Source organism: Ceratotherium simum, chromosome 6 (assembly GCF_057802395.1).
Source record: "Ceratotherium simum simum isolate JZ-2026a chromosome 6, ASM5780239v1, whole genome shotgun sequence".
Lineage (NCBI taxonomy): Eukaryota > Metazoa > Chordata > Mammalia > Perissodactyla > Rhinocerotidae > Ceratotherium > Ceratotherium simum.
In genome coordinates, this window is record NC_141905.1 from 48,451,529 (window position 1) to 48,462,482 (window position 10,954).

At 42.3% G+C, this 10,954-nt stretch overlaps 1 protein-coding gene across 1 annotated transcript in view; it reads right to left on the reverse strand.

Moving 5' to 3' along the window:
- The window catches only part of LOC101400558 (neutral ceramidase), a 119,845-nt gene extending 110,155 nt beyond the window's left edge, over positions 1-9,690 (reverse strand). Inside the window, exon 1 of the mRNA XM_087432201.1 lies at positions 9,471-9,690. The gene's annotated coding sequence lies outside the window, so the exon portion shown is untranslated. The remainder of the gene's footprint in view (positions 1-9,470) is intronic.
- Positions 9,691-10,954: the final 1,264 nt, after the last annotated feature.

Sequence of the window (10,954 nt, forward strand, 5' to 3'; positions counted from 1 at the left end):
TAGTCACCTGATAAACACCAGTTATTGAAGATGACTCCTTAGCTAAACTATAAATCTTCTTTCAGTCCAATAAAGGCTGCAGATCAAATGGTGTTATTACTGGATAACCACATGCAGAAAAAGGAAATTGAACCCCTATCTTGTACCGCTCACAAAAATTAACCCAAAATGGATTAACTCAAAATTAACTTGAAAGACTTAAACATAAGACCTGAAACTGTAAAACTCCTAAAAGAAAACACAGGGAGGGAACTCCTTGACATTGATCTTGGCAATTATTTTTTTGAATATGACACAAAAAGCATGAGAAACAAAAGCAAAAATCAACAAGTGAGACTACATCAAACTAAAAGTCTTCTGCACAGCAAAAGAAACCATCAACAAAGTGAAAAGGCAACCCAAGAATGGGAGAAAATATTTGCAAATCATGCATCTGATAAGAGGTTAATATCCAAAGTATATAAAGAACTCATACAATTCAATAACAACAAAAAAACACCTGATTAAAAAATAGGCAGAGGAACTAAATAGACATTTTTCCAGAGAAGACATTCAAATGGCCAACAGGTGCATGTAAAGATGCTCAAAATTACATTTCAAAATACATTAAAATCTAATTCAGAAATCACATTTCATGCAATCTCAACTCCAAGACATAGTTAAAAATGAGAAGTAAATAGTAAAGGTCTCCAGGTCACGGAGGCTCATGAAATAAAGCCCATGCATTTCATACCACAGGAGAGGCTCTGAGGCTCATGCAAAGCTTGGTGACTTTTCATTTATATACGGTTCTAACCAACTGTTCTTTTTCTTCCAATCACAGAAAATTAGAATACTCCAGGTTTTTAGAAGCAGCAAAAGTGCTAGCTGAAAGAGACGCAAGTGAAAATGACTCAGTCCATGATAATAGTCAGTGGTCAGAGCGACAACTTGAGTCATTTCCGTTTAACAGTCTCTAAGACAGACGAAGGTCTAATATATTTGAAAATATTTCCCTCCAATATGGCTTTTTTTTTAAGTTCAAGGTTTAAAAGAAAGAACTTCAAGTTTTAAAACTATCGAAAATTAAAGAGGGAGGCAGAGACAAAGAGATAACTAGACTAACCCATTTCAAAATGCTACAGTGTTGTATTAGGCTGGGATTTGAGAAACTTTTTTTATTTTCTGCATTTTACTTAAACACATTTAAATTTTTTCTGCAATGATCACGTATTACTTTTGTGATACAAAGGTAATGTTTTTTTTTTTTGGTGGGGAGGAAGATTAGCCCTGAGCTAACATCCGATGCCAATCCTCCTCTTTTTTCTAAGGAAGATTGGCCCTGGGCTAACATCCATGCCCATCTTCCTCTACTTTGTAGGGGACGCTGCCACAGCATGGCTAGACAAGCGGTGTGTCGATTCGCACTATGCCCGGGCCCGAACCCCTTGGTGCCGAAGCGGAGTGCGCGCACTTAACCACTATGCCACCAGGCCGGCCCCTACAAAGGTAATTTTTTTTTAAAAGATGAATTCAGGATATGAAAAAGTCACATAGAGTAAATACTTTAATTCTCCAACTAGGCTGTAAAAGGTGCCAACTCTGCTAGCCTATTCTTACGCACCGTCAAATGAAGAATAACCACTGCTAAACATAGTGTTTCTGTTTCTTTTCTTGACTATTTAAGGAAGACTGTGTCACCTCAGACTCTAGCTTGGTTAAGCTCACAAGTTGGTGGTCTGATTGTATGGGGCTTTTAGAAATAATGAGTCACCAACTAATTTAGTCAGGACTAATGGAACAGAGCAAGTTCTACCTGCTTATTCACTTCACTAATTAGAGAACAAGCGGAGCTGCCTTTTCATGCCCAGATGAGCTGAACCTTGGATGCACCATAGGAGAGAAAGACTCTTCTGAATTGAATAATTATATTGGTGTTTACATAAGAGAATTGATAACAGGTGGCACCAAGATGTGATCCAGTTGTTAAGCACGTTGCCTCACAAATTAGTCCAAAGACAAAGACATGATTGAAAACTAGCATTTTTCTCCATTCCAATGTGTCAACTCCAGGGTTGATATGTTCCAAAGATTTAATTACTGGTTCAGCCTATGCACTGACCAATCAGAACAGATAACAGGGTAAACAACTGGTATACCTGTACCAGCGTATTCTTGCTGAACATCAGCCAGGCTTGGTGATTTTTTTTTTAACCTGGAATTATGAATTGGCTGGGGAGCTTCTTCCTTAAAAGGCCCAATCATTGAGTTATAAACCTTATAAACAGAATGAGTAGTAATCAAAAAAAAAAAGCCCTCCAATCTCACCTCACACTGCTGAAAAATTACCTCAATCCATCATGAAGGAGATGGCCACCAATGGCAGGTTTTACATAGACCCTTAAGAGCACTATTAAAATGAAACACATTAGAAAACTGGCATGATGGTCCTGACAGGCCTGCCAGCACTGCTAGGTGAGGATACCTCCAGCCAAACCACAATCCCTGCCATAATGAGACAAAATTATTAGACAAAAGAAAACCTCTTACTCTAGTCTTGGCAGGTTATAAGCTGAATTATCCTTGAAAACCCTTTGGAGGGAGAAAAAACAAACCCAATTTGTAGAGGAGAAAAATGAGGCCATAAGCAATTGAAGGTGGAAGCAAATAAGTGGACACAATTATCAGTAGCTCTCCTAAGTGTTGAGTGCTTTACAGCAAATAAGTAGCTGAGTGAAAATTGCAGTGTCTGCAAGAGGACTGCACAGATGCAATGATAAATAACAATGGGAAGGGGCTGGCCCCATGTCATAGTAGTTAAGTTCGGCACACTCCACTTCAGTGGCCCGGGTTCACAAATTTGGATCCCAGGCACGGACCGACACCACCTGTCAGCCACGCTGTGGTGGTGATCCGCATATAAAAAGGAGGAAGATAGGCATCATGTTAGCTCAGGGCTAATCTTCCTCAAGCGAAAAAAGAGGAAGATTGGCAACAGATGTTAGCTCAGGGTGAATCTTCCTCACCAAAAAGTAAAATAAAATAACAATGGGTGTTGAGGAGACAATGGAGATCAGTGAGGACTGTCGGCCAGAAAGTGTGTGCCCATCTAAAGGGGACAGCCAACACTCATTGATGCCATGAGGAAATGAAGGCCCAATGATGATGGATCTTCCCATTTTTAAATTTAAAAGTCCGTTATATAGGTGTTTATCCTAAATTTCTTGATTTTCAATGTTGACAAAATTTGGAGAAAAATACTTTTTTATTCTTCGTAGGTCAATACTATGTGTGTGACAAACTGAACATACGCAGGTCACAAGTTGCAACCTCTGACTTAATCCATTGTTTCCTTCATTCAAACATATTTTCTAAGCATCTATGGAGTACCAGATACTGGGCTAGCATATGATTAATAAGACAAAATGCCTGCCTTCAAAAATCTTACAATCTAATGTAAGATAGAGATGATTCCCAAGTAATTCTTTTTTGTTTTTGGCTTGAGGAAGATTCGTCCTGAACTAACATTTGTGCCAGTCTTCCTCTATTTTGTATGTGGGTCACTGCCACGGCATGGCTGCCAAAAAGTGGTGTAGGTCCATGCCTGGGCCATGGAAGCAGGATGCACCAAACTTAGCCACTAGGCTGGCCCCAATTCCCAAGTAATTATAACTGGACTATGAGTGCAGTACATAACAGGGAATACTAACCCAGACTTGAAGGGGGTCAGGAAAGGCTTTGCCAAGGAATTGATATCTGAGTTGAGAGTAGAAAGGTAACTGCTAACCTAGTATATTGGCTAGCTTTGGCTGCATAACAAACCACTCCAAAATTTAATAGCTTAAAATAATGATTTGTTTAGTTCATGATTCTGTGGGTTAACAATTTGGCTGGGCAGTTCTGCTGATCTGAGCCTTGTTAATGTATCCACAGAAAGCTGCTCGGTTGGTTGGGGGTTGGTCGGGACCTGCTGGTTTAGGATGGCCTCAGCTGGGACGGCTGTCTCTGTTCCACGTGGTCTCTCATTCTCTGATAGGCTGCCCTAGAGTTGTTCACATGGCAGCTGGGCAAGTTTCCAAGAGAACAAGTGGAAACACACAAACCTTTTGGAGGCTTAGGCTCAGAACGGGCACACCATAACTTCCGCTGCATTGTATTAACCAAAGCAAGTCCCAGGGCCAGTCCAGATTCACGGGGAAGGGAAATGGTCTCCACCTCTGGATGGAAGTCACATTGCAGAAGGTGTGGGTACACGGATGGGTGAAGACTGTGGCCATTTTGGCAATCTACTTCACCTGATAAGAAGCCATGGCATGTGCAAAGACCTGAAGATAAGAGCGAGCAAATGGAGTTTGGGAACCTCCAAGTTGTCTGGTACGACAGGAGCAGAGAAGGCAAAGCAGGCACTGAGGAAAGAGATGACAAGTGGGGTCAGAAGTCGTCAGATCATGAAGGGCCTACCATGTACGCAGCCCAGTGAAAGAGAAAGATTATAAACAAAAAAAGGGGGACCAGCCTGGTGGTATAGTGGTTAAGTTCCTGTATTCCACTTCAGCGGCCTGGGGTTCGCCAGTTCAGATCCTGGGCACAGACCTACTCACCACTCATGAAGCCCTGCTGAGGCGGTGTCCCATACAGAAGAGCTACAACTTTACAACCGTGATACACAACTATGTACCGGGGCTTTGGGGAGAAAAAAAGAAAAAAGAGGAAGATTGGCAACAGATGTTAGCACAGGGCCAATCTTCCTCAAAAAAAAAAAATTAATTAATTAATTAAAATAAAAGATTTTCTCCTTGCTGATTATTGTATGGGGAATACAAGAGAGGTGTAAAATAAATACAATGCAAGTTTGAACATAAGCACCCTAAATAAAATGCTCTGGGAGTTCATAAAAAGGAGGCATCATATCCAGTTTGAAAAGTTAGGGAAGGCTTCATGAAACAGGCAGAATTCAAACCGCACTTAGAAAAACAAAAAGTATTTTGCTGGGCAGAGATACAGAGTTGAAAGTATTAGTGTTAGCTAAAGTGCAGGGGAAGAAAAGCCCAAAATATATACAATAGCAAGCAGTATGGTTTGGCTAAGCCAAGGGTAGCAGTTCTCCATTTTTTCCTACCTTAATCTCCTGAAAGACGATGTTCATTTGTGACACTCTCCAGAGTTCATATGCTGATGATGCCAGAGTTAAGACAGGATATGGTGGGGCCAGCCCCGTGGCTTAGCGGTTAAGTGCGCGCGCTCCGCTACTGGCGGCCCGGGTTGGGATCCTGGGCGCGCACCGACGCACCGCTTCTCCGGCCATGCTGAGGCCGCGTCCCACATACAGCAACTAGAAGGATGTGCAACTGTGACATACAACTATCTACTGGGGTTTTGGGGGGAAAAAAAAAAAAGGAGGAGGATTGGCAATAGATGTTAGCTCAGAGCCGGTCTTCCTCAGCAAAAAGAGGAGGATTAGCATGGATGTTAGCTCAGGGCTGATCTTCCTCACAAAAAAAAATAATAATAACAAGACAGGATATGGTCTTATGGAAGATCTCCAGCTCTCTGGTTATAAGCCCACCCTCTCCCGCCCACTGGTCCATTGTGACACTGAGTTTGAGTTCCACTAATGTAGGCGTTTGTAGGGGAGCAGTGAAAGAGGCAGCTGAGAAGATATGTTACAGACAGAACCTGGAGGTTCTCAAATGCCATGCTGAGGAATTTTAACTTAATGAAGGCAATAGAGAGTCCCTGAATATTTTTGAGCAAGATAAAAACATAAATTGAGCTGCATTTTACAAACATTCATCTGAAAAAAGTATGAAAAACGGAGCAGGGAGAAGCTAAGCAAGGATGCTTCTTTCCTACCCCTGGTCAGGGAAGGCATCACTAATCGATCAAGGGACTTTCTCTTGAGAAGCCCAGATAGCTCCTCCAAATTCTGCCCAACTTAGTGCTCTAATGGTGTAGAAGGAGGTGGAGCTGAAAAACAAGTTGGAATCTAATGGCCACCCTGGGGATGGAGACAGGCAGCCATTTAAGAAGGGAGACCCCATTTGGGAGGGAAGCAGAGCCAAGGTCGTATGTGGAGGCAGCAGTGGAAATGGAAAGGGGGAATACATCCCAGATGTGCAGGTGAATTATGTCACTAGGATTTGACACTCGCTCAATGTCAGAGGTGAAGGAGAGGAGAAAATCAAACATCACTCCAATTTTTTAAGAGTGGGAGAGAATTGAGGTGCCACTAAACCAAAAAAGGAGACTTGGGAGAACAAACTGATTGTGAAGGGAAGAAGAAAATGGATTCAGTTTGAGTATTGGGTATAACCACCAGGCCTAAAAGCATTAGTATGCAGCTGAGGCTAAGGTTCGCAATTACAACACAAAAGAGAAATCTCATGAATATAGCATTTGTTCCAAGATTCCAGCAACACTGAAAAAATGTGTTTGGGAGAGAAACAGACTTCTTATTTCTCCTAAAAATATTACAACATCATTCAAGGTTTCTGGCAGAATCCAAAAGAGGTAGAAAGGTGAAAAAGTGGTTGCAAAAGAGATTTGTTTTTCTTTGGCGTCAGAAAGGGTTGGGAGGAATGCCTCCCGCATTGCATGCCGGGCTGTGACTGCACAAGTATGAAACCTGACGTTCTCCATTCCATCTTGCACCCTGCGCTCTCTATCTAAAGTTCTGACTTACACACGTAAAAGACTTGATCAAATTATGAAATCCATTCTTCTGCTACCTCTAACTTGAGATAGTTTTCCATGCAAAAATGGGGGCCCATCTTCAGAGGAGAGGAGCTGCATTTTTAGTCATTCCCTTGGCAGGGAGATGGTAAAGAATTGTGGTTTAGAGAATGGGGTCTGGATTAAGATTTCTTGAGTTCAAATCCCAGCACTACCTTAACCAGAGGAAGTCACTTAATTTCTCTATACATCTATTTCCTCATCTGTAAAATGGGAATAGTAATAGTATCTGCCTCTTCAGGTTGTTGTGAGGATTAATTGAGAAATACATGGTAAGTGCACTCAATTATTAAATATGATTGCTTCACAATTTGTTGTTGCTGTTAGTGCTGTCTAGTCAATTATGACTTCTGACTTTTGTCTATTAAATTTTATATTTAGCAGGAGGCAGCTGTTATTTACTAGGAAATTTATACAGAAAAAAAATCAAGCCATGGTATTTACAAACATAGCTAGGTTAAAGTAAGGGAGAGAGAACGTTGAAAGTGAGGGACCCAGGAAGACTCTCTTTTTTTAAGATCCCTGAGAGCAATTCATGATCAGAGAATAACACAAGGCATATTTGATATTTTTGGGGGCCTAGGTCCTGAGCCATAATGAGCTGGGCTGTTTGGCCTGGGCCACAAAAGGGAAAGGACACTGCCCAAGCTAAAGAATCTTACAGAATCTGGAAATGCTTGCTTAATCTACTCCTACTGCAAAGGCCACAGCTCAGTCACAGTTCTCATTACTACAATGAGGGAAAACACATTAACCAAGAAGAAGCAAAAGATCCATAAAGATGCAGAGTATTTGCTGCAAAGCTGGGCAAGCTGGCGCCCTTTGTTTTGTTAGTGCCTCGGGGTAGATTCTGACTCCTAGTAACCCTGTGTACAGCAGAGCAGGGTTTGCGCCATCCTCTCAGCATCTGGCACTGTATCAGACAACGCTCCACTGCTATTCATAAGGTTTTCACAGGCAATTTTTTCAGAAATGGGTGGCCAAGTCCTTCTTCCTAGTATGTGAGTCTGGAAGCTCTGCTGAAACCTGTCCACCATGGGTGACCCTGCTGGTATTTGAAATACCAGTGGCATAGCTTTCAGCATCACAGCAACATGCAGCCACCACAATATGACAACAGATAGACAGGTGGTGTGGTTCCCTGACCGAGAAACGAACCCAGGCTGCAGCAGTGAGAGTGCCAAACTTAACCACTAAACCATCAGGGCTGGCTGCTACACAATTACCTTTATTTTTTCTTTTTTTAGTATAGACACTTTTATCAAGCGCTAATGAACAATTCCTCTTATACGCTAATATAACCCATGGCGAGTTCTCACATTTCCTAAAAGGAAAATTTCTTTTGGTTTAGCATGACTAGACAGAGAACTTCAGTGACTTGTCAATGAATGAGTGCATCCTATAGGGTAATTCTCAGAGGCTTCCCCACTCTCTGAGAAGACATAAGGTGATGTTGGTCATAGAGTTAATCTACTACGGGGTGCCACTCATACCCAGTCTCCACATATATGAAGTTGGGGTGACGGACTTCAACAAATGACCTTCCATGTTTGGGTTTGGCAAATTTCTTGTTTCTACTTTTATTAATCCAAAAAGGTAAAGGAGGGGCCGGCCCTGTGGCCCAGTGGTTAAGTTTGCCATGCTCTGCTTTGGTGGCCCAGGTTTGCAGGTTCGGATCCCGGGCACAGACCTACACCACTTGTCAACCATGCTGTGACGGTGACCCACATATAAAATAAAGGAAGATTGGCACAGATGTTAGCTCAGGGCTAATCTTCCTCAAGCAAAAAAAGAGGAAGATTGGCAACAGATGTTAGCTCAGGGCAAATCTTCCCCAGAAAAAAGAAAACAGGGAAAAGAGCTAGAAAAGGATTTGAATACTCTTTCACTTCAGCTCCAAAGATGTACTTATAAATTCTTATTATTATTAACATAGTCATATAAAGATGGGGTTATGTGATGAAATGACCATAGTTCAGGGGTCTGAGCATTTAGGAAAGTAGCAGCTTACCCTGGAAAGTTGACCTGGCCAGAATACTCCCCATTTGCAAACTCACTGAGTTGTCCTGCTAAGCAAACCTGGTCCTGGGTCTATCACAATGTTCTAAAACAACACAAAATAATTTCTTCCTAATGCTATTTTTTCTCCTAATGTCTTAAACCAGCACATCATTTCTTTATCAAAGAATTTTCTGCAACAAGTATTGGCAGTGGGGGGTGCTAAATGTTTGACGACTGGCTCTCCAGGTATAAAAAGCCCCAGTGTATAACATTTGCCAATTTCTGTGGCATAAATACTCCTACCACGGCTGATTTCAAGCTACCGAAGGAAGTCATTGAAAATGAAGTTGGGAAGATCTGTATACAATTGGCTCCGACGAGCCAATATGAACTTTCTTCAACACATCATTGTCACTGCATAAACCACCTCTTAAGCCACCCATGAGGCATTTCTCAAGTCTAGTCTCAGATGGCAATGCTGCCCGCGGAGCTAGGGAGACAATGTGGAGCAGGAATTGAGACTGGATTCTCCAAGTGGCCATCAAAACCATATCCGGCTGGTACATACTGCTTTCTTTTGTATCACAAATACACTTTCAGGCTTTTTTATGTCAGCTGCTCTTCCCAGACCAGGCCAGTTTGGAAGAGCACTCAGGAAACGTGGGTAGCAATAAAAACAATATTGAAAACAGTTCCAGGAGATTCTCTGAGGCCCTTAGGGACCTCATTCTTGGCAGAATCCCAAGAAGCTCACTTACCCTCATGAGCAGACGTTAAAATTCTCCTTCACCGTCACCAGCGCCGTTCTCGTCACTGCCCTCTTGTGGCTTCAGAGGCTGCCACAATCTGGGAATGACTAACCCCTGACCACCTTCTTTCCTTCTCTTCAAGTGTCTTATTGTCACTGAAGCTGTTCTCAGTGAGGTGTGAGGAAAAGCCTGGTAAACTTTGGGTACAAATATTGGACCCTACCTTTGTGGAAAATTTGAGACAAACTCCTTCACGCTGAATGGGAAGACAGCTGAGTGGTACAACTTGGAGTTACAGCCAAAAGTGTCCCTTGCTGCAGGGAGCCTGGGTATCAGAGTTCCATCTCTTTAGGGTGACGTCTGACATTCAAATCCAGTGATATGGGGTGGCTTTTATCCTCCTGTTGCGGAGTCTTGATCCTGGGGATGGATAACTGGCCATTTCAAAGTTTCTATTACCTTTTTCCCAAGGATATCCATTTTCACCTCGATGCTAGTAGAACTTCTGGTGCCTGCCCTGAAAGATGGTTCAGATTAGCTTGGTTCCTTCTCTCCCTCTCTACAGTGTGGTTGCACTAAAGATTTGATGTGGTCTCCATTTTTCTCACTGTTGACTTGACTTGTCTCAGCAAAGAAGCAGGCACTTTCTTCTCTGGGGAGAGAATAGAGAGACTGGCAAAGGTCTCACTGCAGAAAGGCTTTAGAAAGGTGCCTATTTGGAAGAACATTAACAGCCAGCTCCTGGCATCTCTGCTTTAACCAATGAGGCGAGGTTTCCAGGTATCACTTCACAGCACAACTGTTTCCTTTTGGCAAAGAGATTGGGATGGGGGCATGCCTCTCCTCACCAAAAAATCTACTTCATAGGACTATGGAGGCAATACAGAGAGAAAGTGTGTGATATTGCTGTGTAAACTCCAGAGCGCTGAAAAGATGGTAATTATTAGAACAGTGATCCCCTAGAAAGAGTTAATGGCTTAACCCGTTTCTTTCTCTTAAACTTCATACACTCTTCTATTCTGGTACTTGCTATTTAATGAGTGTGTGTCTCGCCATTAGTCGATTTGGTGTTTGAATCCTATCCTTTTCCTCTCTGTATCACCAATACCGCCCCAGAAGTTCACACACAGGATCCCAATTTTACAAATTAAGCAACTGAGGCTCAAGGAAGTTCGAAGAGATAATAAGTTGCAGACATAGGATTTGAATTCACATCTTTTGACTCTCACTGCAGTAGTCACATCACCCTGACACATGATAGGTGATAAAAAAAAAAAAGTGCCTGATGAAGACATCAGTGAATAAATCCTCCTCTTCTTCAACACTTGCCTTATGAAAGCTTTGCTCTGCCATTGCACATCCTATCTTCAAATCACTACGCAACTAGTAAATACATGAAAGAAATCAACCAGTTGGTTTACAGAGGAAGTGGTGTGGGGGCTGAATAACAGAAGCTGCAGGACCCTGAAGCAGTAGGGCAAAGGCACTTGCTG